This window comes from Gorilla gorilla, chromosome 5 (assembly GCF_029281585.2).
Source record: "Gorilla gorilla gorilla isolate KB3781 chromosome 5, NHGRI_mGorGor1-v2.1_pri, whole genome shotgun sequence".
NCBI lineage: Eukaryota > Metazoa > Chordata > Mammalia > Primates > Hominidae > Gorilla > Gorilla gorilla.
The window spans coordinates 101,460,674-101,475,458 of NC_073229.2; the positions used below are offsets into that span (position 1 = coordinate 101,460,674).

Sequence of the window (14,785 nt, forward strand, 5' to 3'; positions counted from 1 at the left end):
ATACCTGCTATGTACCCACTAAAAGTTAAAATTAAAAAATAAACAAATATAAATTTTAAAATAAATAAATAATAAAAAAATCTGAGGCATACAATAAAATATTTATCATTGGTTATCGGAAAATTGGGAAATTTGGGGCAAAGAACATAGCTATAACTGCAATTTGTACCATGTGCTCTAATAATAAATCCACCTTGACTAAATTGCTAATTGAAACAAGTCAAAACTATTTTAAACAAAATGAACAAAAATTTAATTAGTTTGGAATTAGGAAAGATTTGCTCAGAATAAAATCAATGGAAGATATTATAAAGTAAATGAAGGATGGATTTAACTATATTTAATCAAAAATAGATAATCCCAAAGAACTGGGGGGGATATACATTTATTGCAAATATGACAAGAAAAGTTTTTATTCTCAATAAGTAAACAAATATTTTATGAATAAAGAATGCAGGCAACACTACAACTGAAAATTTAGTGGGAGAAAAAAGCATAAATATTCCTACAGAAAAATTTAAATGAGAGATTGATATATAACAACTTCTCAATATTCACAGTAATCAAAGTAGTGGATATTTTTTAAAAGATACCATATGTCAACAAAGCTGCTAAAACATGAAAACTAGTAAACACTATTACTATCTAGCTGATGGAGATTATAGTGATTATGAAGTGGTAATAATCTGTGATGATAGAGGGGCTTCCTTAACGACCCCAAATACCACAAACTTGAAACAAGTCTATCAACATTATGAAACAGCATTTGGTCATAGTGTCAATATTTTATCAGACAAACTCATGTAGGACCTCAGCTAAGAAGCAGTCACCTGAAAATGGTTACACTGTGGAATTCATTATCAAGAACTGTAATGGTGGAACTTTGGCATGCTGTCCCTATACTCACTGGGGCCTGCTAATGTACCTGTAATGTGCTCAGCTGCAGCTGTGGTGGCTTCTTTGCTGCAGCAACCCCTATGGTATAACTGGGGGATTGATCCTCTCCTCATGTTCTCTGAGATTAATCTTGGTTATTACTTTTTATTTGAAATGACCTTGAGAGAATTCTGTTTGTTATAACTAAGTATACTGATTATTTCAGAAGTTGGTGCTAGTTTAGTTGCATACAACTGTTTCTTAAATAAATAAATCTAAATCTGGGATTATTTTTCTTGCTTCATTGGATCTGAGGTAGTAAGATTATAACTTCTAATACAAATTGAGACTCCATGCTATAACATGCTCTGGCTAGACAGATTTCTCATTTATTATCACCTGTGGTCACTTGGCACTAAGTGACATTCATGGCAAGAGTTTGAAAGACTCAATGTGTAATTATATAAAACCATATAATGAGCATGAGGACTATGAAATGGATTAATGGCTTCCTAACAGCACTGGAGAAGCACAGAAAAAGGATGGCAAACTCAATTTTTTTTATTCAAAGCAGAGTCAGAAAATCAGGGATTTTCGGTGACTGTGCTAAATGAATTTTTTATCACTTGCAGCCATAGGAATAAGAATGCAAAAAAAGAAGCTGGCATACAACTCTATGGTTGTCAATTTATAACATCAGTTGAATTACAACTTTGCCAAATCTCTTATGTAAATGTTAAAAATGACATATTGGGAATGATATATTATCCAAGAAATGAAATCAGAATTTGTGGAAAGATACACACAGTTTAAAGTAATGGTTTACAACTGCAAGTACTGCCAGACCCAGAGGGCTCCTATAGTATGTGGAGATTCTTCTAATTAGGCATGCTACTGGCCTTTAACACTTGGATACTAGGGTTTTTTTGTTTTTGTTTTTGTTTTTTTGAGACAGAGTCTCGCTCTGTCGCCCAGGCTGGAGTGCTGTGGCGCATCTCGGCTCACTGCAAGCTCCGCCTCCAGGTTCACGCCATTCTCCTGCCTCAGCCTCCCCAGTAGCTGGGACTACAGGCTCCTGCCACCACGCCCGGCTAATTTTTTTCTACTTTTAGTAGAGATGAGGTTTCACCGTGTTAGCCAGGATGGTCTCGATCTCCTGACCTCGTGATCCGCCTGCCTCGGCCTCCCAAAGTGCTGGGATTACAGGCGTGAGCCACCGCGCCCAGCTGGTACTAGGGATTTTAAATGCCCTAAAATATGGGGGGGGGGGGGGGGATCTTGCCCAAAAAAGAATTGCTCCGTCTAAAATGCCTGTAGCACTCCTATTGAAATCACTAGCTTTGAGTAATAATAACTCCCCAGTTTGACTGAGCTTCCCTTTACTGCAGAACCATCCTCTGGACTCCTGGTAGATGTGGCTGTTTCGGTCTTGCTTGAAGACACTTTGATAACCTTATCCAAACAGTTAGCTTGAAAAGTGAAACCATTAGAACTAAGTCTAGCTTCATTATCAGAAAACATCTTAAATTACTTAATCAAATTAGAATCGTTTTTCCCCTTACCTAAAAGTAGTCTAAAAACAGATAGTCAAGAACTTGGAATGGATTTTTCATGGTCACTAGCATCCCAGGATCCAATTATCTTTCTATTTCTCATCTTTAGTGTACTGTCACATTGTCCAAGATGACACTTTAAGCTCCAGTCCTAGTTCTAATAAAAGACTGCATGAGAGGACGAGGGATAAAGAAGGATGAACTCCCCCACCTTTGAGGAAGCTTCTCAGAAAGACCATATAATGTCTATATTGCTCTCATAGACAAGACTTGGTCATACAGAAAGTCTAGGTGCAAAGGTTGGTGAAATGAAATATTTGCCTTAGGACATATGGTTGTCCGTCTAAAAAGTGGGGTCTGAGATCAATGTGGAAAAGTATAAATGTTGTGATATACAATTAATAGCTTCTGCCACACAAAATCAATCCAATTTCTCCTTGCCCTCTCATAAGCCATCCTTGCTTCTAGACGCTGGGATGAAAAGATTTATGCACTAAGATTCAATATGTTACTAAAATGGTTTGACCGCGTTTCCACCCAAAATCTCATCTTGAATTGCAATCCCCATAATCTCCCTAATCCCCATGTTTCAAGGGTGGGACCAGGTGGAGGAAATTGGCTCATGGGGGCAGTTTCCCTCATGCTGTTCTCATGGTAGTAACTGAGTTCTCACAAGATCTGCTGGTTTTATAAATGTCTGTAATTTCCCCTGCTTGTACTCACTCCATTCCTCCACACTGTGAAGAAGGTACCTGCTTCCCCTTTGCCTTCCACCATGATTGTAAGTTTCCTGAGCCCTCTTCAACAATTCAGAACTGTGAGTCAACTAAACTTCTTTCCTTTATAAGTTAACCAGTCTCTAGTATTTCTTCGTAGCAGTGTGAGAACTGACTAATACAGTTGCTAATTGATATCATTTAATATTTGGAAACTATGTGGTGCGAATGGATTTTAAGAGTCACCACTCTTAAATAAAGAAGGACGCTAAAGAAGGAAAAACACTTACATCTGATTGAATTGACTGATAGAGACATTTATAAAAAATTTCGAATTCAGTGTACTAGCTGAGGTAGGTGAAAGTAGCTTTAATTTTCTCCACTGTTTTACTCAAAAATGTACTTCCTAGTAGTTCACTTCCTAGTGAACTAAAGTTTGAGATGCTAGAAATTTAAAGAGTTAAAGTAATCCAATGGTATATGGAGAAATAAAGGTTCTGTAAATTTATTATGTAAAACTTACTATGATTTTACAACTAAGAATATTGACTCATATTGAAATTGGTCCCAGTAGTAAGACAGAAGGTGATCTTTCCACCATAATACTGGAGATGGAAGGGCTTAAATCTTTGAAAAATGTTACAGTGGATAATTTTTGTAAGATAAGTATACCAGTAGAAGATTCTGATATTAATGGGCTTCTTAATTTTTTTTTTTTTTTTTTGAAACAGAGTTTCACTCTTGTTGCCCAGGCTGGAGTGCAGTGGTGCAATCTCAGCTCACTGCACCCTCCACCTCCCGGGTTCTGGCGATTCTCCCGCCTCAGCCTCCCAAGTAGCTAGGATTACAGGCGCCCACTACCACATCCAGCTAAATTTTTTTTGTATTTTTAGTAGAGAGGGGGTTTCATCATGTTGGCCAGGCTGGTCTCGAACTCCTGGCCTCAGGTGATCCGCCCACCTCAGCCTCCCAAAGTGCTGGGATTACAGGTGTAAGCCACTGCGCCCGGCCAGCCTTCTTAATTTTAAAGAATATGAAGGAATTATTGGCTGGCAGAGGCCAAATTGTGCTACTTAATTCGTAGGCAGAAGTAACCACGACTCCTGTAATACTCAGTAGGGGTGGTATGGCAATCAAAATAATACCACCTATAGAGATGACTGAAATCATTATTTGCCATGAAATCGACATGTTCAAATACATGCAAAGCCAATTAAGGTCTATGCACTTGCCATAAGTAAATACATTCTCAGTCTGATGACAGAGATGTAACATTAATACCGTAACAATAGTCACAGCCCCTTGACTAATCCCAGATTTGAGTCAGTTCAGGACTGAGAGTTCCTTGGATACAGGAAGGAAAAGATAAACCTAAAGAAAGACTTGCAGTAACAATCTGCATAGTACATTTTTCTCCTAGCACTTTTCAATATAACTTTTATCTTACAGTGGCATAACTGTGGACTGGGTAAAAGGAAAAAAAAAAAAACACCATTCCAAATTGATTGGGTTGTATGGTCACTGCTCAGAGTAGGGACTGATATAACTTGTGTGGTCTATCTATTCAGTTACGTATGTGAATCATATTATGAGAAAAATCTACCAAACTGGTGAAATGACACGTCAGAGGCTACCCTTTCTCATGTGTTTCATGTAATGAGCAGTTTAGAAGGAGGTTGATCAGGGATCTGTACTTCTGTGCACTGCATCTGCATTTAGGCAGGAAAAAGAAAGTGAGGCAAAAGACAAAGTCAAATATTTTCTTCACATGACTTTGCCAGCTTTATTCTGGAAGTACAGTCCTCTTCAGGTGCTTCTGAATTCCCCTTAGCCAGAACTGTCACATAATCGTAGCTGGAGAAAGGACAGGCATTCAAGTACTGTTTTGGCACTGGCAGAAAAGAGCAATACTGAAGCAGGAACAAATCATGCTTCAGGTGGAAAATAGAGCTTAAACAAATTTCATCTCATTTGGGGCCCAATGGGATCCCAAGCCCAACTTGCGTTAAAATCTTGCTTTTTTCAAGAATGTAGATAAAAAGATAAACTTCTGAACCAGCATTCACTAATGGAGTTAAGAATATTTTGATAAAGCTAAGAAAAGCCTCTTGAGCACCCCGTATCAAAATAATAAACAAAAATACTATACATCTCTGTGGGAGTCACCACTAAAGACTGGAAAAAATAGGCATGATGATTCCTAACATATCACCATTTAACTTGACTGGCATGTGCAGACAGAGGACTCTTGGAAATTTTATGTAATTAACATAAACTTAATCAGGTAGTGATTCCAATCACAGCTGGTATCCCAGATGGGGACTATTTCCTAGGAAATCACCACAGTTCTGGATACCTGATATGTATTTATCGATCTGACTCTTTTTTTTCCACTTCCATCTGAGTTAGAAAATCCTAGAAGCTATTTATTTTCACCTGACAGGTACAGCTGCACACACCCAGCATACTACAGCAGGTTTTTACTAGCTCTTCATAACTGGACCACAATTTAGTCCACAGGATGCCTGATCATCCCACAGTCTCCAAGGCATCATTCTGATCTTCTTTGGTCATTACATCATGCTCAGAAAATGTAGCGAAACAGAAAATGAAACTACAGATGCCTTTGTAAGACAGGTGTCAGAAAGTAGGTGATACACGGCACTAGCCAACTTAAGTAAAGCTAATGGCCAAGGAGTCCAAGGCATGTTTCCCATTTTTCTTAGCCTGTGTCATTTCATAAAGCAGAGTCTGATGCATGCAGGTAGTTTATTTAGGAAGTGATCCAAGGAAACAGAAGCGAAGGACTTGGAAAAGTAAAACAAGAAAGGAAAGAGAACCATTTTATTGAGTCAGTCAATTCACCTTAGACCTTCTAAGTTGTAGAGAATGTGCCTCTGAACTCTTTCCCTAAGGAACAGAAAGAGAACAATTTATTCACCAGCTCCATTTCCCTTCGGTCAACGTATGTAGTTGTGAAGTCATGAAATTGTGAAGTCATGAAATCTGAGTATGTTTCCACTGGGTTCCATGCCATATGGTGAGAGTTGCCACAGGACAGGAAGTAAGAAATATATGGTACTGTCCTGCTTTCTGTGGAGCTCTGAAATATACCTCAAAATTATCTGCTTGGGCATATATTGAGCATTGTCCAGCCCCAATTATTTACAGACTGCCCAAAAGCATGCTATAGTTTCAGTGTTTTTCCCCTTCAAATCTTACGTTGAAACTTGATTCCCAATGTCAGAGATGAGGCCTACTGGGAGGTGTGTCTATCATAAGGGTGGATCTCTCACGAAAAGACTAATACCTCCCTTTGGGTTTGAGTTCTCACTATATTAGTTCCCTCAAAAGCTGGCTGTTAAAAAGAGCCTGGAATCTTCCTCCTCTCTTTTGCTTCCTCTCTTCTCATGTGATCTTCACACATCAGTAGGCCTCTCACCTTCTACCATGCACGGAAGCAACTTGAGGCCCTCACTTAAAGCAGATGCTGGTGCCATGCTCATTGTACATCCTGAAGAATCATGTGCCGAATAAACACCTTGTCCTTACTTGTCCTTATGATGTCCCAGCCTCATGAATTCCTTTATAGCAAAACAAAACAGACTGACAGAAAATTGGTACTAGGAGTGGGGTTTCACACTGCCAGTGGCTCTATAATTATGGGGTCTAGAGTACACTGGCCCTGCTCTTACAGCTCCACTGGGTACTTCCCTAGCAGAGGCTCTCTGGAGTGGCTCTGCCATGTGGAGCTTTTCAATGCATCTTTTAAAATCTAGATGGAAGATGCCAATCATCCACCACTCTTGCATTCTGCATGCTTGCAAATGTAACACCACATGGATGCCACTAAATCTTATGGCTTGTACCCTCTGGAGTGGCAGCCTGATCAGTACCTGGAGTCATCTGCAGATAGAGCCAATGTGACCAGGATGCAGGTAGCAGCATCCTGAGGTGGTGCAGGGCAACAGAGCTACAGGCCTCTTTCTTGAAACACTTCTATTCTCCTAGACCTCTGGGTCTTTGATGGGAGGCACATCCTCAAAGATTTCTGAAATGCCTTTGGGGTCTTTTGCTCATTGTCTTGACTGGTAGCACCTGGCTCCATTTTATCTGTGCTATCTAGCAAGTGGTTGCTTTATAGCACCCTTGGATTCCTTTCCTGAAAACTTTCTTTTCTTCTCTACCACATGACCATATTGTAAACTTTTTTTTTTAATTTATACACTCTACCTCTCTTTTAATTATAAGTTCCACCTTTAGGTCATTGCTTTGCTGCCGTTTCTTATCATAAGCTGTTATAAGTAATCACACCACTTCTTAAACGTTTTGGTGCTTAAAAATTTCTTCCAGATACCCTGGATCATCACTCTTAAGTTCAGCTTTCCATAAAACCCTAAGGCATGAACACAATGCAGTGAACTTCTTTTCTATGGTATAACAAGGGTTACCTTTTTGTGGGGTGGGGGTGGGGGCAGGATGGAGTTTCGCTCTTACTGCCCAGGCTGGAGTGCAGTGGCACAATCTTGGCTCACTGCAACCTCCACCTTCCGGTTTCAAGCGATTCTCCTGCCTCAGCCTCCCGAGTAGCAGGGACTATAGGCATGTGCCACCACACCCAGCTAATTTTTGTATTTTTAGTAGAGACGGGGTTTCATCATGTTGGTCAGAATGGTTTCAATCTCTTGACCTCGTGATCCACCTGCCTCGGCCTCCCAAAGTACTGGGATTACAGGCGTGAGCCACTGTGCCAGGCCAAGGTTTACCTTTTCTACAGTTCCCCAAAAGTTTCTCATTTCCATCTAAGACCTCATCAGCATGACCTTTACTATGTTTCTATAAGCATTTTGTCACAACCACTCAACCAATTTCTAAGATGCTCCAAACTTTGCTCATCTTTTAGTCCTCTTTTGAACACACCAAACTCTTCCAACCTCTGCCCATTACCCAGTTCTAAAGCTGCTTATACATTTGCAGGTATCTTTATAGCAACACCTCACTTCTTAGTATCAATATTTTGTTTTATTTAAAATTTTATATAAACCTTCCAGAAAGCATTTACCTTGCAAATTCTAACTCAAAGTAGAAGTTACAGTATTTGGTGAAACTCTTTCCATTTTCAAGATAACAAATGGCACATTTGGATATGCTGTTAACAACCCATTTGTTGAATGACCCAAAGGCTGCCAGCTTTGAATGGGTCTTGAACAAAAGACAGCTCTCTGCTATGACTGATATGACTAGACCACAGATGCAATGTTCTTGAAATATCTATGCCAGATTGTGATGCTGAATAATGACTCTCGCATTTTGGTAAAAAATTTACAGCAGATGTCCTTAAAGTTTGAAAGTAAATATTCTTTTGATAGGCAGCTTTTGCCTTGCTTCTAAGCTCCAATAAAAATGGAATGCTTAACTTCTAGGAGAGAATCATGAACCTGAACTACCTTTATTAACTGGGTATTATCTTATCAAGCCTCACAACTGTGATGTCCTCAGCAGCATACAAAGTGAATGTAGTGTATATGAGAGTGAGTATAGGTAGGTGCTAAATGCACAAGGGAGTTTCATAAGCGGGTTTCTCCTGTGAATGTTGTGCCTAAACTTCCACTGCCAACCCAGTCTTGACCCCTAGTTTGGGTTTGATGGGGTTCCCTATGATCAGATAATTGAGAAGAAAACATTTTAGCCAGTTATTCAGGTTTCTTGGCAGGACACAGTGGCACTTGATAGAAGTAGATTTATGTGGCGGTCCCGCTTATGTGACCATGAAGGGCACACTGATGTCAGAAAATATTAATGGTAACCAGAAATTCCAATAGTTATTGTTGTGATTCATTGATTCCTGGGAAATAGTCTGGTAGATAACCAAGAACTTGGAAGGAATAAGACTGGATGATTGAAGACAAGGTGGTTTGAGAACAAGATATGTAGTAGACTGGGTCTTAAATGTAGGAATATTTTTATACTATGTGAATGTTTTCTAAAAATGTTTCCACTGCAAATGAGGCTTTCAATAATCAAATGGATATAATGAGCTGCTCTGTGGATATTAATCCACCTCATTGTACAGCCAACTCAGTGAGTGTTCATTAAGCTTATTAGCAAGCGGTCCATGTTGAAAAGAACAGATGTTATGCACGGGCTCAATAGATTTTCCCTCTCCAAGACTGACCTGGCTACTAGTACAGTTGAATGTTCAATTTGCCAGTAGCTGTGTCTGACCTGATCCTTTAATAAGTAACAAACCCTAGGGGATCAGTCAGCCAGCTAGTGGAAGGTTAATTATACTAGACATTTTTTTTTCATAAATGAGATAGCAATTTGTCCTCGCTGGAATAGATACTTCATACAAATTTTGATTTTTTTTTCTCAGTTTGCTAATCTTCTGACAGTAATACCATCTGCAGGCTTTATTCAATTCCATATGAAGCATCATGATATCACACTCAAAATTTTTATGACCTAGGAATTTATTTTTCAGTGAAATAAGTAACTAATCTTCTACCTTTAATATGCTTTTTATGCTCATTTTATTGCTTTCAATGCTCAAATTTTATTTTCTTTCTGCAAAGCATCTTTGCTATCTATTCAAGAGATATTTTCTGGAATCAAATATGCTATTTAGCCAAATAAATATAGAAATATGATAAAGGCAACAAGCATGTTAAAACATGCATTAAGTTTCCTTGGCTCATTGAACATTTGTCCTTATAAAGGTAATGAAATGTACAGTGAAAAGCTTGTAGAAAGTCTCAGAAAAATTTTAGCTATCTTCAAATACCAGGGTATGGCAAATTCCCCACTGGGATTCTGATGCATAGGCATGAGTCTTCCCAGAGGTCACAAGAATATTTTGAACATCATTTCCTTAAGATGTTTGCTATGGTAATAAAATGAATAGAACTACTGAGAGATCCAGAAGCTATTAAAAATATGATTTTTTATGCAGATGGTATATCATAGACTATTAATATCAATATATAGTTTCACCATCACTTCCTAAAGAAGCACAAAACTTAGCAACAATAGTTTAGAATTCTTGTGAACATACATGTAGCTAAATTGTAAACCACAGGATACATATGTTAACAGAAATCTTATTTTATCATCAAATAAAATGCAATAACCATAATTTTTTAAAAAGGAAAAAAACACTTTTTCTCAACTGCCCATTATTTGTAAAACTCATAAAACAAGTTATCTTCTCTTTTCTCTGTCTTGCTATGGGGAGTTGGAAAACATGATACATTAAAACCATGAAAATTTGTGCCATATATTGCTAAAATGTATTCATTTGATTGCTGAAATGGTTTGGATGTCTGTCCCCTCCAAATCTCATGTTGAAATGTGACCTCCAATGTTGGAGGTGGGGCTTAATGGGAGGTATTTAGGTCATGAGTGTAGTAGGTCCCTCATGAATATCTTGGTGCTGTCCTCGACATAATGAGTGAGTTCTCAGTCTGAGTTCATACACAATCTGGTTGTTTAAAAGACTGGCACCTCCTTCCTCTCTCTCTTGCTCCCTCTCTCTTGCTCCTTCCCTTGCCAAGTGACACGATGGCTCCTCTTCACCTTCCACCACGACTGTAGATGCCCTGAGGCCCTCACCAGAAGCAGATATCAGCACTATCCTTAGTGTACAGCCTGCAGAACTGTGAGCCAAATAAACCTCTTTTCTTTATAAATTACCCAGCCTCAGGTCTTTCTTTCTAGCAGTGCAAATGGACTAATCTAATTGCACAGAACTATTCTTTTTATCGAACTTCCCATAAAAAAGCTTGTAATTGCTCAATTATTCTCTTATAATGATTTCACACTTCTGTAAGTATACATACCATCCATGTGCTTTAACTGTGAACTTTCTGTACTATTTCTAAAACAACCAAATGCATTTGAAGCATATGTTAATTTAAAAAGATTAGCAATATGTATATTATGCATTAAACAACCAAATTCCATTACTGCTCTGTCACTGTTTCTTCATGAAGCCAAACACACAGTTGATTCAATATATTATACACATATAAACGTTTACCTATACAAGTGGCTGGTATTACCTAGGCCTTTTTTGGATTGTTTCATTAGTTTGGTAGGTTAATAGAATAAAAACAGAACTTTTTTCACTTTATCACTTTAAGCAAAACATGCCCTCAGATTGTTACAGGTTCACTGAATGAATTATTATATTTTTCTTTCCCTAGGACATCCACAGTGCGACAATGAAAACAGATATTCTGAAAGAAGTCACAGCTGAAGGTAGGCTGGTTAGGAATGGGAAAGGAGTAGCTGGGAGGTTGGAGGGATAACAGAGAAAGTTCCAAAGGTTGATTATAAACTACCAGGATAACGGGCAATTATGTGTCAGATTGGGGTTTTAATATTAGCTCTGACATAATTTACCACCTTGAGGTTAGGGAAATGTGTAATCTTTGAATAATTAGAATGTATCATTACATCAAATGTAACGAATCTCAGTCCACCAACTATAGCAAGCAAAAAGTGGCATACATTTAAGACAACAAATGCCCCAGTTTGTGGAAGAAAACCACTGGACCCAAATTCTACATGTTTATGTTAAAGTTGATATATAGTTATATCAGTCCCTTTGACAGTAATCTAGCAATCTAAGAACTAATTGAATCTTCTGTCATTAGACTCCAGATCTGTTGACACTTTGGGCCATATAATTCTTTGTTGTAGGGGATCATCCTCTGCACTGTAGACAGCTTAAGAGCATATTTGGCTGACATGCACTGGATGCCAGCAGGATCCCCCTCCTTGCCCTTGTGAAAAGAAAAAGTGTCTCCAAACTTCACCAAGTATCCCCTGGGGGCAAAACTTCTCATTGTTGAAAATCACTGCATTAGACATATTGAGACAATCTTAATCTGGTCAATTGTGTGGACACAAACTGTTAGAGGAAGAATAATTATTAACATTTGTGTCTAGTCAACTGATCTGGTCACATAAATTCTGTATGTGAATTCATTTTGCTTACCACCAAAGCACAAAGACTTTTCAGATAACTTTAAATAATATTATACAAGTATAGGGGTTCAGAGTAGCAAGTGAATAATTAAATTTACCTAGAATGTGGAGAAATTGGGTTTGGAATATTCATGACACTAGTTCTATTTCTAATGTTTAGTGACTACCACTGAATAATTTATGTCTTATTATTAGAACACCAGGAGTTATGACACATATTTTTTGTGAAGTTTGCCAACTTTGGACTTTTCAAGCATCAAAATTCAACTCTGTATATTTATAGCTAAACTAGGAACCAGGAAATTTAGATGATTTGGCCATGTCCATAAAGTCACTTCACTGCAAAACAGGAATTGTGGTCTGATATTCTGGCAAATACTTTGATCTTATTTCCATGTACAATAGCATTTCTCAAAGATTAGACAGTGGTAGGGTAATGAGAAGCCATTGATGAAGTATAAATTGATCCCCAATTCAACACTTTTATTTCATTCTTTGGAGCAAGTGATATTCACTTCCTAATATTTCCTTTTTGTCTTAGGTCTGAAATGGTTACTTGCTTTTAATACTTAAAATTGGCATAAAGAACCACTAAATTAGGTATTCATTTTTAAAAAGTGTTGTGCACTACTGGAGTTTATTGAAAACTTCAATTTAGCAACCTACTAAACTGTCCTCATAAATATAATATCTGTTAATGTTGCAAACTCCTAATTATGCAAGTTTTTAAATTCTTACAATTTGGAGAAAGAGTACTTTGTTCTCAAGGCACCCTGTTTTTCCCCCTGAATTCAGCAAATGAAATGAACAAAATATTACAGAAAAGGAATATTAAGTGACCCTAACATAGGAAAAGATGTTTAAAACATTAAAGTTATGAGATATATTTTGAATCTGTCAGATTAAAAAAGATCAAAACATCTGATAACACCTTGTGTTAGTAAGGATGTGTACTCACAGGTAATCTTATACAGTGCTAGTGAAAAACTTGAATTGCTATTTCTGAAACGGGTGTGGTTCGCTTCTTCCGTGCCCCGCTGCTCAAACCTCTAGGGGAGCTTACAGACGGGCAGGCTGTGGGGCTCCAACCCCATGGTAGTGTCTAGGGGTGAATGTTTAGGGCTCCTGAAGCCCCAGTGGGCGTGTGTCACAGGGCGCTCTCTTAGTTTGCAGTCTACAGGCGGCTTGTGTTAACCAGCTCAATTAGACTCTTTACCTTGTTGCGAGTACAGAGGGCTTTCCGAATCCTGGGATTTCTTCGCTGTGCTCTTTTGCCGGCGCTCGTCAAAAAGTCCTCTCCATGACCAGCCACTTGCATCTTCTTCCCCTATGAATTCCTCACGAAGTCCAGCCACTTGTGCGTGTGTGCCTTCTAGGGCCTGGAGTTTTTACAGGCACAGGACGGGGGAATGGCGGGCCAAGGTGGTCTTGGGAAATGCAAAATTTAAGTGGAAGGCAAGAGGGCCTGTCCTCAGCTAGGTCCATGGGGGTGGAGCCCTAGCCAGAGACCACGCCCTCCTCTACCCAGCACTTCCCTTCCCCGCTTCCGTATCATTTAAAGGGACTACACTCTTCCCTTCCCAGCAACCCTGTGTTACTCTATGGAGAGTTTGGCAAACATTTTAAACGCATATGACATTTGTCCCAGAAATTTCACTTCTAGCACTTTATCTTACAAATATATTCACATAGGAGGAAATGATATAGATACAAGAATATTCACTGAAGCATTGTAGGCAATATTAAGGATTGGAAATGTCCTAATATTCACCAATAGATAACAGGAAAATAAATTAGGATTCTTTCTAACCCATTATAAAAGAATGAGTCAGAACTTTATGTAATGACAAAGAATAATCTCCACAAAAATGTTGCTAAATACAAAGAAATTATTACAAGTCATGCTGCCATTTATTATTACTAAAGGAAATATATGGTCTGTGCTTATATGCATTGAATATCTCTAGGACATCACACAGATAAATAAAATGAAATGAAAACTGAAAGATGATACAGGCTTGGGCAGAGAAGTAGGTGGCTGGGGAGATATGGAGAGCAGAATTCTTCTTTTCATAATACCCTTTTTGTACTGTTTGAATTCAAGCTATGCATTTCAAAGTATATTAATAATCCTCTCAGAACTGTGGCCCCATTCCCAGGCTTTTCCGATCCTTCAGTGATACATGAAGTTTCTACTCTCTGGGAAATTATTGGATCCCAGTAACAGAAGGCTGGCCAATATTGCAAAAACAACAGCTAATCCAGACTTCCCTTATCCTACAGAGCTCAGCAAATACTTGATGTCACTACTCTTCCCTTTGCTTGCTAACAACTGAAGGGGTATTTTACAAAAGCAAACTAGCAGGCTAATGAGTGTCAACCTCAGTTGCACAGGGACTATAAAACTGACCCCTAAATTCAAAGATAATGAATTATTTGATGTCTCTTGAGTCTAGACTTTGCCCAGAACCAGGCTCTAGTTTTTTATTATTAGTTGTTCCTTAAAGGCTAAATGGCTGTGTAGAATAAATAGAACAGGGGAAGCTGAAAATAATCTGATGCTCTCCAGACTGGGAATTATCATGACACATAGAATTTCTTTCTACCAAGTATAAAGCACTTGTCATTTAACAAGAAGAAACTGGTGTG

General features: G+C 38.4%; 1 long non-coding RNA gene across 5 annotated transcripts in view; it reads right to left on the reverse strand.

Annotated features, from left to right (window-relative positions):
• The window catches only part of LOC129534579 (uncharacterized), a 576,108-nt gene extending 562,473 nt beyond the window's left edge, over positions 1-13,635 (reverse strand). For 4 of the 5 annotated variants that reach the window (XR_010134293.1, XR_010134296.1, XR_008681219.2 and 1 more), the window contains exon 1: positions 13,353-13,627. This is a non-coding gene — a long non-coding RNA (uncharacterized lncRNA). Of the gene's footprint in view, positions 1-13,352 lie in introns of all 5 variants that reach the window. The other variant, XR_010134295.1, reaches the window with a different exon arrangement.
• Between the last annotated feature and the right edge of the window lie 1,150 nt (positions 13,636-14,785).